The sequence below is a fragment of the Peromyscus leucopus genome, chromosome 6, assembly GCF_004664715.2.
Source record: "Peromyscus leucopus breed LL Stock chromosome 6, UCI_PerLeu_2.1, whole genome shotgun sequence".
In the NCBI taxonomy this organism is placed as follows: domain Eukaryota; kingdom Metazoa; phylum Chordata; class Mammalia; order Rodentia; family Cricetidae; genus Peromyscus; species Peromyscus leucopus.
In genome coordinates this window covers 4,765,597-4,787,609 of record NC_051068.1, presented here as the reverse complement: position 1 = coordinate 4,787,609, position 22,013 = coordinate 4,765,597, and the positions used below count along the sequence as shown (strand labels likewise).

General features: G+C 37.2%; 1 protein-coding gene and 1 long non-coding RNA gene across 4 annotated transcripts in view; both read left to right on the top strand.

Moving 5' to 3' along the window:
- The window catches only part of Naaladl2 (N-acetylated alpha-linked acidic dipeptidase like 2), a 1,293,636-nt gene that overhangs the window by 453,302 nt on the left and 818,321 nt on the right, over positions 1–22,013 (top strand). The gene's annotated exons all lie outside the window — the stretch shown is intronic.
- On the top strand, positions 3,100–5,317 carry LOC119088247. Its single transcript, XR_005091877.1, has 2 exons — positions 3,100–4,367; positions 4,473–5,317. It is a non-coding gene; the product is annotated as an uncharacterized LOC119088247 (long non-coding RNA).

The following is a 22,013-nucleotide window of genomic DNA, read 5'->3' as shown; positions in this document are numbered from 1 at the left end:
CAAAGTGATATCAATTTGATAATCGTTGTTATAAAACTGTGCTTAAATGGGGTAATTGCCTTTTGCTCAGTGAAAGTATTATTTATCTCTAGTACATTTGTCTTCAGAAGGGTCAAAAGTATAATTTCCCTGCCAAGTGGTGCTGATTTTTCTACATTGTGGTTATTTTGACCAGGTTGTAGGTTAAAAGCAACTTTGAGCATTGTCTTCTCTCAGTTGCAACATAGGTGCTTAAAACAAAACCCTTTAAACACATTCCATGTTCAGTTAGCTCAGCCTTTGCAAGGGAGGATTTACAAGGCTTTCTGGAGAGCACAGGTGGAGATTGCTGTTTTATGGTTTCACTTTGAGCACATTTATAGGCATAATCTGAATATGAACTATTTCTAAGATTAACAATGCCCTCCTTAAACGCTGACCATGGTTGGAATGGTCATATTAAAATTTGAAGTTTTAAAAATTACTCAAGAGCTACTCTGCCTTTCAAGGGCAGATATAAGCAGCATGTAGTACTCTAATGAAAATGACAGTTCCATCTGATGTTAATGATTTCTGTCTACACTTGTATTATTAGTCCTGACAAATGTTGATGGAAGCATTGAAAAAGTCTTGTATTTATTTTCTTCACTCTTCTAGCTGCAAGATATATCTGTGGCACTAACATTTTTCGAGGAGGAGTAGGGATGCATATACATAAATGTTAATATATATGCACGCACATATATGTAATTCACATATAGTGTTTATATATATATACACATGTATATGTGTATGTATATTCTGTAAGTCCCATAGTTATGATTTTAAAGATTTATGCTGTCATATTTTCCAATATCAAATATATTTTATTTTGGAACACTAACTTTCATTTTAGAGACTAAACTCAGTATATAAACAATATAGATGTAAATATATTATAAAATTCCATTTTTGCGTTTTATTAAATTTGATATCCAAGATATTGATATGTAGTATTGTAATGCTGTTGGGTTTTGCCAGCTAAAGCCTCAATTAAATTTAATTATTTTAAAAACAAAATAGCAATCATTCTATGGTTTCCTACGCTGTCTTTGGAGTATGTTTGCATATATTCATGTTTGCTGAATCCCATGTTAAATTATAGCTTTTCAAATTAAAATTAAATTTGTCAAGCATCACTGGGAACAATATTGTAAAATATTCATTTCTTTATTTACTGAGGTAATTGCAGCAACTACTGTTTGACACCCAAACCACAGCTTTCCCTTTAAATGGAGTAACATGTAGTTTATTCTGAAGCTATTTTGAGTGACCACAGCCCAGGTATATAGACGTGGGTTAACCCAAATTCCATGTTCCAATGTGGAAGCATTTCATGAAGACTTATAGTCTTACGGAACAAAGAAAGTCATAAATCAAAGCAAATTTAAAATACTTTGGTACATACATTAGAGATATGGTGACAGCAGAGGGGGGCATTTCTATGGGCCTAAGGTGTTACCTAATGCATACTTCGCTATTGGGTTGGTGGAAGCTAGTAGTCTGCTAAGTATATAGATTTCGAAATATTTTTATCTACTAGTAACAGGATTTTAGTTCTGATTAAGAATTGAGCAAGAAATGGCTATTCTAGGGCTGAAACTGACCCAACATATGATAATTAGCTTTGGAACTGCAACATTCTAATCTTTTCATATTACTGAAATTCAGATCTTTTCAGTCAGTTTTTGCACGTGTGGGTTCTTTCTGGGAATTCACATAGTTAAGTAATATTCAAATTATTGATATAAGAAACAAAAATAATCTCATTTTCATCCATAGCTTCTCAGGACTGTGAAGAGTGGAGATGGTTTTCTTCCCCATGATGTCAGGGGTCTCTGCAGAGGGCCTGGGGTTGTTCAGAGGCCTCTATTCTCCTGGGTGTACTTTTCCACTGTTATTGACTCAGAGTCCTTTCGTGGACTGTCAGTTGCTGCACTTGTCTACCCTTCTTCTTATCAGATGCTACAACAGCATGCTATATCCTAGACTAATGAAATTTGTTTCCTGTAACACTAGAGAACAAAAAGCAAAATGTCTTGTACAAACGACATAATTGGCAAATATTGCCTCTTAATATATTCTGCACTGCACTGATTTAATTCCACCTCTATTTCAGAGTTTAGACTAAGACCACAAAAACTGGACTAGCAAAAGGAAACAGGATTGTGGCTGTGCCCTTCACAGTGGACTGTTAGTCGGATCTAAAAGTTGAGTGTAAACAAATGATGAGTGTTTGTCCCTTTAGAATTTGTCAAAAAACAAAAACCAAAAACAAACAAAAAACCCCACCAAAGTCACTTTTAGCAACAGCACCTGAACACTTCAAAGAACTATGTGTCTTCAAAGTTTCCCAAAAATATGGAACAGCAATAATGATGCAGCGCTCTCCTGTTCCATGGTTTTAAGAAGCAATTCTTAAATTGTTAACCATATATTTTGATATCAGACTTTTGGAAGACAAGAATTCTGCAATAAATAGGCAGCAGATTAGACCTGACTTGGGGCTGTTTTCATATGGTGTATTGCCAAGAATATTTGTTTTTTAAAATTTTCAAAAATAACAAAAAATAATATAATACAGGGAACAAGAACAGAATAAAAGAAGGAAAATATTCTGCAGAGATGAGCAAATATTAAAATACTTGCTACCTGTCACTTTTAGGGATCATGTGATGGGCCCCTCCATCTCTCCTACTTGATAATAATATAGATTCTTCAGCTGATGCTGGATCTACAGAACTGGAGTCATCAGTGGGAAAGGAGATGTTGGGATTCTGCCTCTTTGTGAAGTTCCCTGAAAGTTGTTACCATGTTTAATACATCTTCAGAAGCATAAAATTTAATTGTTTACAGAAATTGAGAACTTCCTAGAATCAGATCTTTTAACCAATGAACTGGTTATAAATTGGTATGTAAACTGTACACTTGACTTTGTCCACAGTAGATCTTGTTTTGTTATTATGAAGAAAGACTGGATTGGAAAGTAAATGAGTGTTCTTCCAAACCAAGATCTAAGCTAAGAGTCCTTATAAGTTTGAGCTTTGATGTTTTTGATACTACTTAGAGTTACTAGTAGTTTTCATACAATCTAAAAAGTATTTTAAGTTAATAATAATTTTAGAAAGTAATTCCTTCAAATATAATGATGTGTACAACTTTGCTTGTATGTGTCAAAGAAAACAAAACAGAACCTGAAGCCAACTTATTATGTCACTGAGAGTACATTACACCCTATTGTTCAAATTCCACAGACTTGAAATGGCATCTTCTTATTTATACTTGAATACTCAGTACCTGAGATCTAGTAAACACCCAGTAAATATTTGTTTCATGAATAAATTGGTATCTCCTTCCATAACTCTTGAAACATTAAGCATTCTGACCTAATTCACAATCTTTAGAGTGCAGCTGAGATCACATGTTGCTGGCCTCCATTTGAGACAGGAATTACATGCAATAGAAGTTCCTGTATTAACACAGGAGTAATTGAACAAAGAATAATAAAGCTAAGAATGTTTGTTCCTGAGTATTGAGTTCAGTGTGCCCTCTCACAGAAGTGCATTTACTTGGAACACCTATTGATAGAAATGAGGGCACAGCCTTCATTTCTAGTGGAGAAGGCAGCTATGCACTGGTAATGGAGGGGAGATTTAACTGTAGCACTAAATGAACTAAAGGGGACAGATTTGACTGTATCACCTAAATGAGCTAAAGGGTACAAGTACAGGTCTCCGAGGGCATTGCATCCCTAACCTACTCAATTTAACAGTCCAAACTGGAGCCCTTGCTGTCACTTTAACCAAGATAGCAGTATCACTGTTTGCACCAAGAATTTATATCTACATGTACATGTAACAAACTTTGTTGACGGCTGGCTTAGGTGATGAGTGCAGAAATTTTCACTACATTCTTGGTGTGGTCCAAGCTTACACTTGTTGTAGGTGAACTGATAATTTCCTATCCTTGGATTGCCCTTCTCTTCCACTCTTAAAGTATCCTGCTCCCCATGAGGATGGTAAATTATACATCATATTAGTGGTGAGCCATCTCCTTAAGGGAGATTAACAATGGGAAGTCATTGAAGTAGGAAGCAATATTCATTGAGGCTGTTAAATACATTTTCATATTTAATTCTTATGATGGCTCTGTGGGAAGTTACTATTATTATAATGATCTTAGTTTTATAGAAGAAGAACATGAAGCAAAAGGAATAAAAGTCCACAAATGTCTAAGAGTCATAGACTTAATAAATAAAAGGGGCAAAATTAAATTAAATGAGGTCTTGCTTTAAAACTTGCAACATGTTTGATGCTGTGCTGCCTCCTAAATGAAAACACAGTCTTCAGGTAGAAGTGTGTGGACACACAGACACCGATCACCCACACTTGGATATATTTTCTGTCCTCCCTCTTGTCTGATGTAGTCCTCAGCAGTACAAACACCGTCTTCAGGTAGAAGTGTGTGGACACACAGACACTGATCACCCACACTTGGATATATTTTCTGTCCTCCCTCTTGTCTGATGTAGTCCTCAGCAGTACAAATACCCAACAAACTGAATGAATTAATGAGTCCATAAATCCTCAGTATTTTGATGAAAACTGATACAAAACAACATGATCAAGTTTGGCTGGGTGAGCAGAGTGGGAAGACGCAGGCATGAATAAATAACACATAGTAGAACAATGTGTGGGATTTCAGTCAGGAAACTGGCCCTGTATCTTCCATGTTCTAGGCTCTGTGGTGGGCTTTTCCCTTGAGCCTCATAATACTACACATGCACCTCAGTGCTCTGAATTTCATCAGATATGTGTATAACCAATTGCTTTCTAATTACTTGTTCTCTATTTTTCTTTACCAACACCAAGCACACAGAAAAACACATCCATTATCTCTTTACATTTTCCTCAGTTGGTGTTGGTGAGGTTTCATGAATTTAAAATATGTAAATTAACTAATCATAAGCCCTTTATTTCTCTGTATGTAGAAAATCTCTGGATAGATTTTAATGTCATCAGTCCCAGAAATCTATTTATGTGGCCTTGGTGAGTGCTTATGAAGAGTTTGACCTGGTTACTAATAGTCCATTTAGCTGATGTCCTCTTCACAGCTCTTTTTCCACATTCCCTGAAGTGCTTAAGCTTAAGGTCTTACTCAGGAAACGGGAGTACTGAAGGGAAAACAAATAAGCACTCTGGAGACTTTTGCTTATCCTGACTGAAATGGTGAGGACTCAGGATTGATGCTAATCCTGAAAACCTGAGTTCAATTCCTGGGACCCACATGGAAAAAAAAAAAAAAAAAAAGAACCAACTCCTACAATGTGTCCTTTGACCTCTGCACACACTCACATATGTGAATGTAATAAGAACTTTTAAATAATTACTAGCTTTATTTTTACTTTTAACCTATTTAGGAAATCTTATGAAAATGCAGCTTGGCGGAGCGGGGGAGGGGGGTGTGTTTATAGATCCATTGAAAGAAAATGCATCGTGGAGATCTAGCGTGAGGCATATATGCTGGTGTATGTGTCTCTTGCCTCCACTGAAATGCAATTTATTATGCTCAGTAAATAATCCTCTGAGAAAACTTTAAGTATTATGAAAATCAGATCCAATAATACAGCTGAAATGTTATGATGATACAGGCATGGAGAGTGAGCTAGTGAATGTGAGTGGGGCATTCGATGACCCTAATAATCTACCATTATCCTTCTGTCACCACAGCCTGTGCTGGCTTAAGCGACAGCTAGAGAGACTCAGCAACATTTCTATACACAATTAAAGGTCCTCTTTTCTTAAGGGATGGGGACAGTACCTTCTGGATAGTCTATTGAATTTGCAGTTTCAATCGTGTTTGGGGGCTCTTCTAAAATTTCTGTATCTATTAAGTAAAATACATTATTTATCCTTTGTAAAAAGGTTTTTTATAAAAATACTTAATGGATCTAAATCCAAAGGATAGAATTCATTGCTTTTATGAAATGTAATTGGAAAACTTTTTTACTTGATTAAAAAATAATATGGTATCCTGGATGAGAGATTACCTTGAGTCTTTGTATATACTATACTGTGGACATGTAAGTTTTCTTTCAATTTTAATTTTGAGAATTCCATATATTAATGCACTCTCTTTATATCATTTATGCCTCTTCTTCTCCCTTACCAACTCCTCCCATGTACCCTATCTTATGACCTCTTCATGTATTATTTATTATATATGGGTGTGTATGTATAAACATATACAGATAGATAGATAGATAGATAGATAGATAGATAGATAGATAGATGAATAGATAGATATTTACATGTACATACTATCTACTAAGTTCAATTCAGGTTTCCTATATGTATACATACTTAGGGCTGAGAATGGGATAATCTACCAAGGGCCTCAGGCTTGTAGTTCTTCATCATAGGATGGGGCCTTGTGATACTTTCTCCCCCCAGTGTTGGAAGGTCAACTGGTATGGCCTTGTGCAAGTAGTTTACAGGCAACCAGGTTGTTGAGAGCTCAAGAATACAACTACTCTGCTGTGTTCAGAAGACACTAGCTCTCAGAAGTTGCCCTAGTCCTCTGTCTCGAACAGTCTTTCTGCCCCTGATCCCTTCTGCCACGATTCCTGAGCTGGACAGATTTTTATTACAAATGTTTCAATTGGAGGTGGACAATCAAAGGTCATTTATTCTCTGCATTTTGACCAGTTGTGAATCTCTGTAATAGCTTCCTGCTTCTACAAAATGAAGCTTCTTTGATGAGGGGTGATAGCCATTTATCTATGGGTATAAAATGATTATTTAGAAAGTAGAAATTATATTAATTTTGCAAAATAATAGTAGTAGGCAGACTCTTGTTTAGTATTTGTGACTTCTCTAGCCATGGGTTCTTGGCTAGATTTGATATGTCATGCTCATGTTCTCTCCTACTGAACAGGCATCAAGTTCAAGTTATAAATCCCCAAGGTATAAGTGCTACTTATATCTTGGAATAGCTTTGTCGACTGTTCATTGTTGTGGTTCACATGCTTTCCATCTGGGTAGGACTCTTAATAACATTTGTTCCTTGGCAGTTTGCATAGCACCTTCCAACAAAATGAAAGCTGGACCTCGGGGAATTGGCTTCCACCTCAGTACAGCTTGATTTCTGCAAGTTCTATGAATGGAGTATGTGATATCTTCAGCAATAGGCTCTTCCTTCTGTGTTTCTGTCAGGCAGACGTCAGCAAGTGGCTGGGAGGCCATTCTTCACCATCAACTCGATATCTGAAATTAACTAAACCCCAAGAGGCTGGGTACACCTGTGAAAGAAAAGATGTGCAATAGTTTTATTCCCCACCATTGTTAATACATCAATTTATGCCACAGAAATGACAATAAAATTGGTGGTAAAGTGTCCCTTCATGATAATAGTAGTAGGGATAATAATAAATAATAGTAACTAATAAATAATAGTCACCAATAATAAATAACAATATTAAATCAATCAAGAAATAATAGTAGAGAACCTTGGCTCTCCTGCATGAGAGGCAAATGCTTTACCCTTGAGCTACATCACCATTTCTAATGGCTATTGGATGGCTTCAATTGGCCTCTTCACATTCTACCCTTGTTTCAAACAGGATCAGAAAAAGAGGGAAAGAACACAGAGTGAGGAATAGAGTCTCTTCTGTCAGTTATTGTTGGCAGCTGAGCCTGGGCCTGAGGCAAGGACTGGATAGGAGTTGTTGCTGCTTGTGAGACTTGGTCAGAACAGTAATTCTAATGCTAAAGAAGGGGCTTACTTTGTAGATTCCGTTCAAGATAGCATCCAGGGGTTGGAAAGGGAAGGGCAGGGGAAAAAACTGTAAACAGTGGAGAAGTTGTTTCTTGATTTTATCTATGGACTCTGTCTCCCCAGTAGTCTGTGTACATCAGTGTAGTATTTGGTTCTTTGATTTATTTTTAAGTGTTTAAATGAATAATATATTAACTTTTAAGAGGTGACAGATTAGTAAATTTATTTTACTGACTTTGTGAAAGAATAAGGATTTCAAAGACTGAATAAAGCCTGCTTTGAAAATCAGCATGTCTATCTTTGATCAAAGAGGGGAATGAATCAGACATGATGGCCAGGACTTCATTTGTATATAATTAATTCACACCCCGACTCGTAAACCTGAGCCAACCGTGGCAAGCGTCTGTCTCCTTGAATTTCCAATGCAGTCTGCTAACATAGCTTTCCTTAAGGCCACCTCCCCCGACAGCAAAATGCACCTCCTCACCCTGCACATCACCTTTTACATGGCACTGTTCCCCATGGCAGAGCCCACCCTTACTCCATCCACCGCACCTTGCTCTTGCTTTAACCTTGAGTGGTGTCTAGACTCCATTCAAAGTTCTTTAATACTTTATTATAACTTTATTTACATTTTTTCTATTCACTTCTTGAACTCCTTGAAGAACCTGGATAATTTTATATTTGTCTTTCTAAAGAGTTAATACAATGCTTAGACTATACTAGATGCTTAGTTGATATTTATTAAATAAATTAATGAATGTGTTCAAACAGCACTCTGTAATCCATGTTAAGAGTGCAACACATAGGTCCTCTGAATTGTCCGATGTCACTCAGAGACATACCAGTGCTTTGATATTTAAAGACTCTACTACATCTATAGTTATTTAAATTTCAGTGGAGTGCTTCATTTATTGATGCCATGTTTAGATCAAATCTATTAATCATTCACTTTACTTTTCCTCAGCAAATCTTTTATTTAGCAAAGCTACTAATTTGTCTATTTCTTTTGTCACTGCTTTCCTTTCCGTTTTTGCATTGTAAGTAGGATGATGCATTTGTTAAATCTAGGATAAATTTTAATCCCTGATGTGTTCTGTCAGCGGCTAGACTGCTTACATTCAATCAGTGAGAAGTTGGGAAAGATTATCTTGTACCATCATAGTAAATTTAATTATATCTGTTGTTTCTTGTAGATAATATGATTGTTTATATTCGGTTTGTTTTATGAGGTATTTGTAAGCACTTAGCAGTGCAATCAATTGTTTATGCAATAACTATTTTTCAAAAAGTAATTATTTCCAAAGTGCCAGTGTGTACTCTTGAAATATAACATAGTCTCCTATTGGGGTTTTGATGCTGGGAAAAAAAATTAGTCAAATTCAAGAAACAGTGAAATGAATTTTGTGGACATCTGTTCTGGAAGAAACTGTGACAATACTAGCTTAATCATTGTCCCCTGATACTGTTCTTAGTGACATCCCAATCCCGAAAGTTTTAGTTTGTAGAAACCAAGCCAGCAGTCCATTGCTTTCACAGTGACATATGTGTTTGTTGGGCACTGTTAGGCACTCATCTGGCGAGATGATGCTATTGGTAAACCATCTGATAGCTATTCACAAGACTATGTAGCAGGATAAACTACATGAAAATAGATGCTTACAGACCTTAAAATTATATAGAAAAGGTTACTAATCTTGGAGCTTGTTGTTATGTAGGCAAGCAGATTCTTTTGTGCCATTTTGCTGCCTGATGCATACAACCTAGGAAATGTACCACAAATGATTGTTTCGAAGAATTCTACCACAGAGGGACATTCCTGTGGTGATATCACAAACTTTAACAAGATCTCTTGATGTGGTATATTAATAAGTCTTCTGCCAGGTGACTCATTAAGGTTGCTGACAAGGGTACCCAAGTATGCAGTCTGATTATGTTAATGAAACTGAGCAAACAGACTCCCAGAGTTCATCTTCTCTCTAGAAGTATATCTGCTGCATGGTAAGTGGTAATTGATTATCTCTGCACAAAGTGAGGTTATACAAGCAATCAGAACTGAAATTCTATATTTCAGTGATTATTTGCTAGAAGGCATATCATTAGGACCAAGGGATTAATTTAATGCAAGGCTCAAGAACACATCATTTGATTAGTCCATTTTATTTTGTTGTTATAATTATTATTAGTGTATGTGTGTAAGAGAGAGAGAGAGAGAGAGAGAGAGAGAGAGAGAGAGAGAGAGAGAGAGAGAGAGGTGTATGGGTATGCATACATGGTGAGTGTATAGAGGTCAAAAGACAACTTGGTAGACTGAATAATCTCCTACCCCCTTTTCAGGAATTCCATGGTTCAAAGTCATATCACCCACCAAGCTTCCACAACAAGTCTTTCCCTACTGAACCATCTGACAGTTTATGTTATTTTAAAATGTAAACTTAAGCTTAGTGGAAGTGTCCCATGCTACTTTATGACTCAATATTTATTGACTTTTGCTAAAGGCTAATTGTCCCTGTAAGATGAATCTTAAAAGCTCTTATTAATAATAATAATAAAAAAAAAAAACCAGAGCCAGATATTGGGGTGAATTCTGAAAGATCAGAGAAGCAGAACAGCAGAACAAGCCACAGCTAACTTCACCTTGACAACTCCTCAGCTGATCCTGTCTCCACAAATCATCAGACTGAAAGCTTTTGAGTCCTCACCCGGATGGATCTCAGCTGAACTGCTGCTAAAAAGCCTAAAAGCTTAAAAGCCCTAGTTCCTGGTCCTCATGCCTTATATACCTTTCTGCTTCCTGCCACTACTTCCTGGGATTAAAGGTGTGTGTCTTTCCCAAGCAAGACATGAGATCTCAAGTCCTGGGATTAAAGATGTGTGCCACCATGCCTGGCTCTGTTCCTAGTGTGGCATTGAACTCACAGAGATCCAGATGGATCTCTGGCTCCCAAATGCTAGAATTAAAGGCATGTGTGCCATCACTGTCTGGCCTCTATGTCTAATCTAGTGGCTGTTCTGTTATTTGACCCCAGATAAGTTTTATTAGGGTATACAATATATTGGGGGACACAATATATCACATGTCCCTAATTGTTGCTGTTGCCTGTGAGTTATTTACTTGGCCAGTCAGCAACAGGTGTTAGTTCTGTTTATGAAGGTGGGAGTCTTAAGCACTAGTCACAAGCTCCTACAGTCACCCTAACTCTGTCCTTAATGATTCATTTTAACAAGTATGTCTACAAAATCTGAAATGCAAAGAGTTGGACACACTACCATGCATGATTTTATTGTTGACTTTCATTAACTGCCTCTCTGTTCCAGTTACCAGAGAAGGTTGCTAAAGTCATTTCTATCTCCCTGTAATTAAGGGTTTGTAGCTGGAAGATTTTCTGTATCCCGGCCGGCCAGCATTCAGGAAAATATCTCCCTCTTGTGTCCCCCAGTAAACACACAGAGGCTTATATTAATTATAACTGCTTGACCATTAGCTCAGGCTTATAAATGAGTAGCTCTTATGTAAATAAATTAACTCATTCTTATCTATGTTTAGCTATGTGGCTTGGTATCTTTTCTCAGTTCTGCCTTGACATCTTACTTCCTCTGTGTCTGGCTAGTGACTCCTGACTCAGCCCTCCTCTTCCTAGAATTCTCCTTTTCTGCTTGCCCACCTATATTTCCTGCCTGGCTACTAGCCAATCAGCGTTCTATTTATCAACTAATCAGAGTAAGATATATTCACAGCATACAGAAAGACACCCCACAGCAAGGGTTAGCAAGCACATTTCCATAGTCCATTAGTAACTGATTAATGATTTTCTGAGAACATTATTAAACTATATTTTTCATGCATTGAATGTGCCAGTATGAATAGTCTTTTGTAATAATATCTTAAGTACCATTCGATCAGGAAATCTCAATTTGTATTTAATATGACTAAGAAGCAATGAGTTTTCAGTTTTATTATTTAAATTATTTCCATAATTTCTGAATAATTATAAGAATATGCTAAAAGAGATTATTCTTTTTTATTGAAAAATAGATTTTCATGCAGTATATTTTGATCCTAGTTTCCCTCTTCTCAACTTCTCCAAGACCATCCACCTCTCCACTTACCCACCCTCATGCCCACTCTTTCACCAACCAACCAAGCAAACAGCAACAACAAAACAGGATTTAAAAAATCAAAGCAAACCCACAAGAAACACACACTCTATACCTACGAGATGCATTTGTGATATAATATAGTTAGTGGGTAGTGAGATTAAGATGAGTAATCTTTCAAAATATTAAGAAACCAAACACTATTTTATTCTAAATGTTACTGTCCTAAATATTCAACAGATTCTTGGTGGCAATCAATAGTACAAGATGCTGCAAATTTCTACAAACAACTTGACAGCAACCCTGCCTTATAAAGGAATCAAATCCTCTGTGTCAGTTCACCACTGAACCAGTGTGTAGTCTTACAAGTATGGGTTGTATTCACTTATTCAATGGTGCATAAAGAGTGTCAGCAAAGTGTAGATGAAGATTTATTGTGAAATTACCTGACAAATCTATTAACTATGAAGCAGAGCTTAATTAAAGGTATAAGAGCATATTCTCAGTTCCTTGAAGCCACCCACATCTACAGTGGACAGCAATAGAAGATGGGGAGATTGTATGCTAATTCACCAAGAAAAGATAAATTATGAAGACCATAAAAATGAATATCCAAATAAAATTTAATGAAGATGCTTGGATAGGTCTAGCAGATGAGTATAAATCAATAGTCAAGAGGAGTAAGCAAGCTGTAATAAAAAATAGAAAATTTAAAAAAAATGAAGAAAATGCTTGCATGGAAACAAAACTTAAAATATCTCTATATATGCAAACTCAGAAACAAATCTATGGATTCTTTTTATGTTGCTTAAAGAGCCTTATTGTAGGCAGGAGTTTCAAGAGAAACTGCAAAATTATATGTTGACATTTTTATTAAAAAACTGAGATGTAGAAAAAATTTATTTTTCTTTTTTTTTCTCACTAAATGCTTTAAACATTAGACAGGAGGTTTATGCTGTGAAGCTGGTTTATACTTTAACTAGAAAGGAGAGTGTAGATTGTGTTTTGCTTGTCACAATCTTCCTTCAAGGTGAGGAAACTGAAAAGGAAATAACATCATCAAGTTCCATAATTAGTCATTGCTAAGACTATTGTTCTGCATACTATTGCCCATTGGAACTATGAGAAAATAACTGGCAGACTCCATCATCTCGCATTTAGGACATTACATCATATCTGTCCTTTTGATGGTGATGATCATGCTGCACATGTAAAATGTATGATTTCTTAGGATCCAGATAAAATGCTTTGTGTTCTGTAGGATGTAGCAGGAGTCTTAAAGAGTCTTATTAATAAAATCAAACCTGAGCCAGGTGTTGGGGTGAACACTGGAAGATCAGAGAGACAGAACAAGCCACAGCTACCTCACCTTGCCGGATCCTCAGCTTGTCTTGTTTCCTCTGACTGGAGGCCTCTGAGTCCACATCCAGAATGGGTCTCAGCTGAATTACTCCTCAAAAGCCTGAATGCTTAACCAGGCCAAAAGCGTCTAGTTCCTGGTCCTCACACCTTATATACCTTTCTGCTTCCTGTCATTCACTCCCTGGGATTAAAGGCTCGCTTTCTGGCATTAAAGGCGTGAGTCACCATGCTTGGATGAATCCTTGAACACATGGATTTCTGCCTCTGGAATGCTAGGATTAAAGGTGTGAGTGCCGCCATTTTCTGGCCTTCGTATCTAGTGGCTGTTCTGTCTCTGACCCCAGATAAGTTTATTAGAGTACACAATATTTTGGAGAACACAATACCACCAGAGTAGGTAATCACTCAACTCCCTTTCACAACACCGATAGAATAACCATCCTCTGATTTGACCACATACATGACACTGCAGTGGAGTTGATGTGTGGCTTCTGAGATTAGATTCTAAAGCAATGTGAAGCTTCAACCTTTTCTATGTGTTCAGTCTGATGCTCTCTGCCAGTCTCTTTTGGTTAATCACTCTGGGACTAGATGCCTGTCATGTGCTAAATGCCAAGGGCATAGCAGTGAAGAGTAAACAAAAGCCATGGGAGTGAGTTTAGAAATGGATTCTCAGAAGGTTTACTGAGACACAAGTGCTTCTAGGGAATAAATGTAAGGTCTGGTTCTGGTTTTAAACTCTGGTCCATAGTGAGAAAAAATGCCACAATAACATATATAAATTTTATTTTCAGTTTCTACCAAAAATTGTTGAGAAGTTCTCATTTTGCTTGCAGCAGTGTTTTGACTTACAGAAAAAATGATACAATGGCTCAGAAAAATGCAGATTTATCTATGAGCCCTTTATCAGATCAGAGTCAGGAGCAAGGCCTCTTCATACAGGGTGCTTCAGTTTAGCTCAGTGTTTCCATTAGGTATCCTCTTTCCTTAGACTCCATCCAAAGGACTTGTATCAATGCAGTACCACCTAAGTAATATTTTGATTACTTTTAAAAGTATATGATTCTTTCTGGTTCCTCTAGCATATGACTTTCCTTTTGTACTGGTTGTTTTTTTATCAACTTGACACAAGCTAGGGCCATCAGAGAGGAAGGAGCCTCAGCTGAGGAAATGCCTCCATAAGATCAGGCTGCAGGCAAGCCTATAAGGCATTTTAATAATTAGGGAGGGACCATACTGTTATGCCCAGACCATGGTGGGGACCACTAAAAGACCACCATGGAGACTGAGTCCCACATATAAAAGTAAAGAGCCTTTATTTTCAAGTTCCAGGGTTTGGTCTCTCTGTCTGTCCTAGGCAGTAGTGAGAGCAGAGAGCCCTGAGCACAGGCAGGGTGGGGTTTTTATCATAGCAGAGGTTGGGGTGAGGAGATTTCTAGGGTTCAGGACCCTGATTGACTGACACTTGTCTAGGGTTATCTGTAAAACAAAAATAGGTGTGTTCTAGACTCAGGGACATCTGTCCACCTTATCTAATGGTTGGAATGTTTGGGATGTTAGTTACTTTCTCATCCCTGGATGGATCCCTGAATGGTGACAGCTTATGGATTTCCCTGAATCTGGGTGTTGCCTGCCAGTAAGCGTGTCACAGAAGCTGTGTCTGGGCCTCTAAGCCTGTCATGCCGGCTATGTGGTCAAGCTGTTTTGAGGTCCCTCCACACATACCATTGTGGGTGATATCATCCCTGAACTGGTGGTTGTTGGTTCTATAAAAAAGCAGTCCAGCCGGGCGGTGGTGGCGCACGCCTTTAATCCCAGCACTCGGGAGGCAGAGCCAGTTGGATCTCTGTGAGTTCGAGGCCAGCCTGGGCTACCAAGTGAGTCCCAGGAAAGGCGCAAAGCTACACAGAGAAACCCTGTCTCGAAAAACCAAAAAAAAAAAAAAAAAAAAAAAAAAAAAAAAAAGAAAGCAGTCCAATTTAAAAATGGACTATAGAGCTAAACAGAGAATTCTCAACAGAAGAAGTTCAAATGGCTGAAAGACATTTAAGGAATTGCTCAACATCTTTAGTCATCAGGGAAATGCAAATCAAAATGACTCTGAGATACCACCTTACACCCATCAGAATAGCTAAGTTCAAAAACACTGAAGACAGCTTATGTTGGAGAGGATGTGAAGCAAGAGGAACACTCTTCCATTGTTGATGGGAATGCAAACTTGTATAACCACTCTGGAAATCAGTATGGCACTTTCTTAGAAAATTGGGAATCAACCTCCCTGAAGACCCAGCTATACCACTCTTTGGCATATACCCAAGGAATGCTCAATCATACCACAAGGACACATGCTCAACTATGTTCATTTTTTAGCAGCATTATTTGTAATAACCAGAACCTGGAAATAACCTAGATGCCCTTCAACTGAAGAATGGATAAAGAAAATGTGGTACATATACACAATGGAGTACTACTCAGCAGAGAAAAACAATGACATCATGAGATTTGCAGGCAAATGGATGGAACTAGAAAATATCATCCTGAGTGAGGTAACCCAGACTCAGAAAGACAAACAGTATGTACTCACTCGTAAGTGGATACTAGATGTAAAGCAAAGGACTGCAACTCACAACTCCAGGGAGGCTAGCTAGTAAAGAGGACCCTAAGAAAGACACAGGGATTGCCTAATGACAGAGAAATGGGTGAGATCTACATGAGCAAACTGGGGGTGATGGGGGGTTAATGGAGGGCAAGGATCAGGGGAGAGTGCTTAGGAGAGCGGGAGGTCCCAGCTGGATCAGGAACAGAGTGGGAGAACAAGGAAAGAGATATCATGATAAGTGAAGAAGGTGGAGGATTGGGGGGGGGGTTGGGGGTAGGAGGAAAGAGGACAGGGAAATCTGTGGCTGATATGTAAAATTAATTATAAAATTAACAAAAAACAAAAGATTTTATTTTTTAAAACTAAAAGAAGAAGAAGAAGAAAAGAAAAGAAAAGAAAAGAAAAGAAAAGAAAAGAAAAGAAAAGAAAAGAAAAGAAAAGAAAAAAAAAAAAGATCCATGATGTTGCCGGAGGGTTTCTCTCCAGGTTCCCCAAGCTCCGCAGTCCCACAATCCACTTATAAAATAATCACTCAGATGCTTATATTACTTACAAACTGTATGGCCATGGCAGGCTTCTTGCTAACTGTTCTTATATCTTAAATTAACCCATTTCTATAAATCTATACCTTGCCACGTTGCTGGTGGCTTACCGGGTCTTTACATGCTGCTTCTCCTCGAGGTGGCTGCAGTGTCTCTCCTCCGTCTTCCTGTTTCCCCAATTCTCCTCTCTCTTTGTCCCGCCTATACTTCCTGTCTGGTCACTGGCCATCAGTGTTTTATTTATATAGAGTGATATCCACAGCACCATGATGAGCAAACTAGTAAGTTGTATTCCTCCATGACCTCGGCCTCAGTTCTTGCCTCAAGGTCTCTGCTCTGCTTGAATTCTTGTCCTAACTTCCTTTGATGATGAATTGTGATGTGAAAGCATAAGCCAAATAAACCTTTACTCCCCAACTTGCTTTTTGGTTACAGTGTTTCTTTGCATCAGTAGACTTTCTAACTAATTCACCTTTGTTTTCAAAAGAATTTAATGTCTATATTTGAAACAAAATTACATCACCTCCTCTTCTCCCTTTCCTACCTCCCCTTCCTTCCAAGCATCATCCCTTGAAGGACTCCCATCCCCTCCCCCAAATTCTCAAATTGGTAGCATCTTTTTTCTTTAATAATTATTATTTCTCTGATTATTCTATGTATGTATGTATGTGTATGTATATGCAAATATATGTAAATACAACTTGCTGAGTACATGTTTATTGTTTGTGTGTCTATGATTTCAAAACTGATGACTCTGCATTGGACAACCCATAAAGAGATTCATCCTTGGAGAGCTTTTAAAGTCTACAGTTTATAGTTAGCTGTGGAAGAAAGTTTACTATTGTGTATAATTTAAAATTGTGAAGTTTCACAGGTAAGGAAGAAATTGGTAAGTTAGAAAAGAATCCATTGCCACAAAGAAGTTAAGAAGAAGTGGGATATGTTTGCTGAAAAGGCTATTGAGGATGGACCCTCACTATACACAGATAATTGTTTCTATGTGTTAAACTGGGAGCTGAAACCCATTTCCTGGTTACAGAAGAACTGATACTCAATACTCAACATTTTAATAATGTCGAAATTGTTTATTTTATAGCTGAGTGAACTAAGAAACCTATTAGCCTTCTTCAATTGAATACATTCTCTTTGTATAATTCTGATGATGTCAATAAAACACACTGGGTTCAATCAATGAAGATATTGGAAATATTTGTGCAATTTAGACTTCAACATAGAATCCAGATGGATCACTTTAAAGAGTGATTGATGGTGCATATTTATAGAGTTAATATAAAGATTTTAGTAAAATTATACTATAGTTGAAAAGTATTTAAGAATTTGTGTCAAGGGTATTAGCATGGAAAATATGTGAAATTTTAAGTCTATATCAGTGCCTTATTAAAATAGGAAAAAAAGAAGGAAATTAGAAACAATTGGAAAATTACAATAGATCCATTTTTGACTTTGCTGTGTAGGTTTTAAGTAGCTGCACCATTTGAGTGAGGTATACTGCATCCCTGGCATCTCTGATGCATCCCAGGACTTGCTTATCACAATTATATGATTTTCCTGACACCCCTACCTACACCCACATACAAGACCTCAAACTTTATGTGGTGTTATGATAATTGGTTTCATGTCTGTCTCTGGTATGATTTTCTGAGCAGAAAATAATTAAATAATATTTATCTTAGAATAGCTCTTAGTGCATATGAGGTATTCGCCAAATGGTGGTCAACTGAATAAATGTATTTAAAAACAATGTTTGGAAAAGATACTGCTTCAAAAACTTTGTTTAAGATGCTAATGCTTTTGGAAACTGCCTAGATATCTTAGTATCTAAACACTATTAACTTAGTAGATATCTACAAAGATAATAGTGTGTTATTTGGATATTATTTGACAATATTTCCTAAGTGTTCAAATGAAGAATGAAGACAATACTTTATTGAATTCATAATTATATATTACACTTAAAGGTTAAAACTATCAAAATGTACCCAAGAATGAAATAAAGCATCAAAGCTAATTTTTATTATTTTACTATTATATCATTTGAAAAAAAAACTTAGATATTTAATGGGACTTAAAATGGTTATTTGCCTTTTCATTATATTTCAAATGGTTTCACTCATTCTTCATAGACATTTATACAAATGCCTAGCATAGTTGTTATATTTCTTCACTGTTTTAAGCATATAATGGCTTCAATGAAAACCTTCTTTGCTTATATAGCTTACATTTCAGTGTCAGGGCACACAAAATGAAAATACTCAGAGAATCAAGAGTTTTTTTCAATCATGCTAAATAGACTAGTCAATATTGTTATGCTGATTTTGAGAAGAAAGTCTGAGATCAGATCTCGAAAAAAAGATCCAGTATATATATATCCACTGAGAGTATATAAACAAAGCAGAGAGGACAGAGACACAAATATATCAATGTTTAAAGATTTAGTAGACAGAGCAGAATAATTCATGAATGAGATGAGTGAAGGGATGATACCAAGTAGCCTGAAAGAAAGTATATTTCAACAAGAAGGAAATCATTGCTTTCATCTAGTACTATATTAGGTAAATGTTACAAAGAAGAAGAACAAAACAGAACAAAAGCTTAACAAGATGACAATCTCTACCACAGATACATTCCTACCACCATGTCTACTATTAGCAGTAATACCAATTTAATTGCAATTGTATAAACACTTCTCAGGCCAGACACTTTCCATGTGTTTCAGTTATTAAGCAATTCAAAAATAAGGAACATGTTATTGGAGTGATGATTGAAAATATCTAATGACTTTCATTGGAAAAGAAAATGGGAGGTGTCTGCATTATTCATGCTTTGTCACATTTAGGAAATGCACCTAATTGTTAGCACCAATAGCCATTTGTTACTTTATAAATTCTGTTGATGGCGAATTTAAAATGTTTCCAACGGTTGTTTCTGGCTTGGCTTCACAGCAGCAGCAGGTAAGGTGTGTCTGCTTGGAGGCTTGCGTGTGGGCCCAGAAGACGCTGTTGGCAGGGAGCCCCAGTTTCTTGCACCGATACCTTTCCACAGGCTGGTCTGAACAATGCAGGCTTCCCACACAGTCAGAAATCAAGAGCTAATGGGAGAGACCGTAGGGGTTTCTACAACCCATTCTCTGAAGGGCTGTTGACATACTGTCAGCTCTGCACGGTGTTCATTAAGTAAGTGTCACAAGGGATTCCTACAGAAAACAAGGCTATTCCTTGTGAAGTTAATGTCAAGAAATGTGTAAATTAGCTGTATGTCACCATGTTAGTGGAGAATGAGTGACATCTCTAAGTATATGATTTGATAATTTTCTTCAGAGAAGAGTATCAAAAAATGAGAAGTTAACTGAAAGATGTTTAGTTAAGGAGTGGTAATACTAAGGCATACTTTAGCGCAAAAGGAATGAAAACTTGGCATAAAGGAGGGAAGAAGCATGCCTCCTCAAAGGCTTGGTTTGGTATGGAAAAGGAACCACTGAAAAGGAAGAGCAGTGAGTTGTTTTCAAAGAAACCACAAGGTAGCTAGTGTATGGTGAATGGAGGATTTTATGGAGGGAAGATGGGGCAATTTCTCCTAATGTAACTGATTTTTCCCTGGGAAGCATTAGGTGAACACAGCAACGGAGAATGAAGAGAATGGGGGGCTAGCTAAGGAAGAGGCACTAGAGATTTGAGCAGAGAGGGAACGAATTATAAGCATTAATGTGGAGAGTACAAAAATAAATTTCCTATAAAATTTATAGTGTGATTGTCTAGCTTTTGTGAGTGCCCATTTGAGAGTCTTGGTCATTTGATCATAAATATAAGTGAGTGCACTCAGCACATTTGCAGGGTCATAACTTCCTTCGACTAGATCATAATTACCAAGTGCCTGGGGTATTACAGTCGTTATCTGGCTAATTTTTCTTCCCTAGATTTTTCCTGTTAGTGCTGCATCAATGTTCTTAAAACACTTTTGACATAAATTAAACTTTGGGCCAAAAAATATTCATTGTTACCTCTTGGTCTTAAAGACCAAATCCTTAGATTTTTGTTCCCTAGGCCGGTAATATGACCTTAGCCGGTTTCTTCAATTACGGAGGACAATGAGATTCTTCCATGAGGCAGTCATATAACCTACTGTGTACATGGTGTTTTAGAATCCTCGCCAAGATGCTTATGTGAAACCTCATTAGAAAGGGGCATTGGAAGGTTTAGGGAGGTCAACAAGGAAGCTGTTGCAGAGAAATAGGATAATTGCCTCAAAGCTTTCACAGTGGAAGAGGAGTGAGCCAGGGACACTAAGACAGAGCAGGAAGATATTTGGAAATGAGGATAAATTTAGAGAGAGAAGTTAAAATTGACAAGCAAAATCTTCATGTACCTGATTGTAAGAGTTATGTGAAAAAGAATCAAAAATTAGCAGCAGAGTGAGGGCAACAATGTGATCAAACTCTATGCATATTAACTTTGGGATAGCCAAGTGAACATGAGTAAGTTAATGTCTAGTTGGACCTGCATTTTATTTATAAAGTTTGTATATGCAGATTTTATTAGGAAATTAAGATTTGATAGTCATTCCTATTGAAATAATAAATTGAGATAACATCATAATTTAGGAGCATACACATATACCCACACACATACATATAACATTAGAACACTAGGATCAGTATAAAAAGACATAAAGGTAACACAAATGAAGTCATAAGTAGTTATATAAACTCAATGAAACTGCTCAGTCTCCTAATATTTATATTATCAAAGAATATGGATAAGAAAGAGCTGGTATTTCCAATTATTAGCATTACCGTAAAGGAAGCTCAAGGACCATTTTTTTAGAGTTTGAAAGAAAAAGAACATGACAGTCAAGCTCTAAATCTCAGCAGGTGTTTGGAGGATGGAAATTGAGACTAGGAAGAGAGAAACTGATGCTTTTTGAGTTAGGGTCCAGGGAATGTGGCGTGTTCAGTCATAGAGATCAACAAGCATCTGCAAGTGGAAGGGCATGGGGGACTCAGAGGAAGAATGGGAAAGCACATGTCCAGGAAAGCATCTGAAGAAGACAAAGAAACAAGGAAAAGAAAGTTGCTTCTGGAGTTAGAACTTAGAAAGTTGGCAAACTCAGCTGGGCTCCATGGGGTAAGCTCCATAAATGGGGAATGGGGCTTCTCAGAAGGAAAAATGCATTACCTCATTCGGTGATAACTGTTCCTTCCATCTCCTCCATAACAGGTCTACAGGTAAATCAGATTCTGTGGGAGATACTCTCCTGATCAGATTGACAGGAGTGGCCTTGTAAACTCTTCAAGAAGGAGACAGTAGTATGTAATGTTTTAATCTTTGGGGCATATCAGGATGTCAGGTCTCTCTACCCAGGGTCAGAGAAGATTCCATTCTTTTGATTAGAAGCAAGTAGCTTTCACTTAGTAGAACTGGATAAAGCCCTGATAATTCCACCTAAAGTTTGCATGAAGGATATCTAAGCTTTTCAACCCCTATAACATTCCCCCTCAAGAGTTAAGATGTTAAATGTAAATCAGGAGTTAGGCAAAGCGGGACATAAAGGGGGAGGGGTCTCCCTCATTGCTGACTTTCAGGCCTTGGAAGGTAATCTGG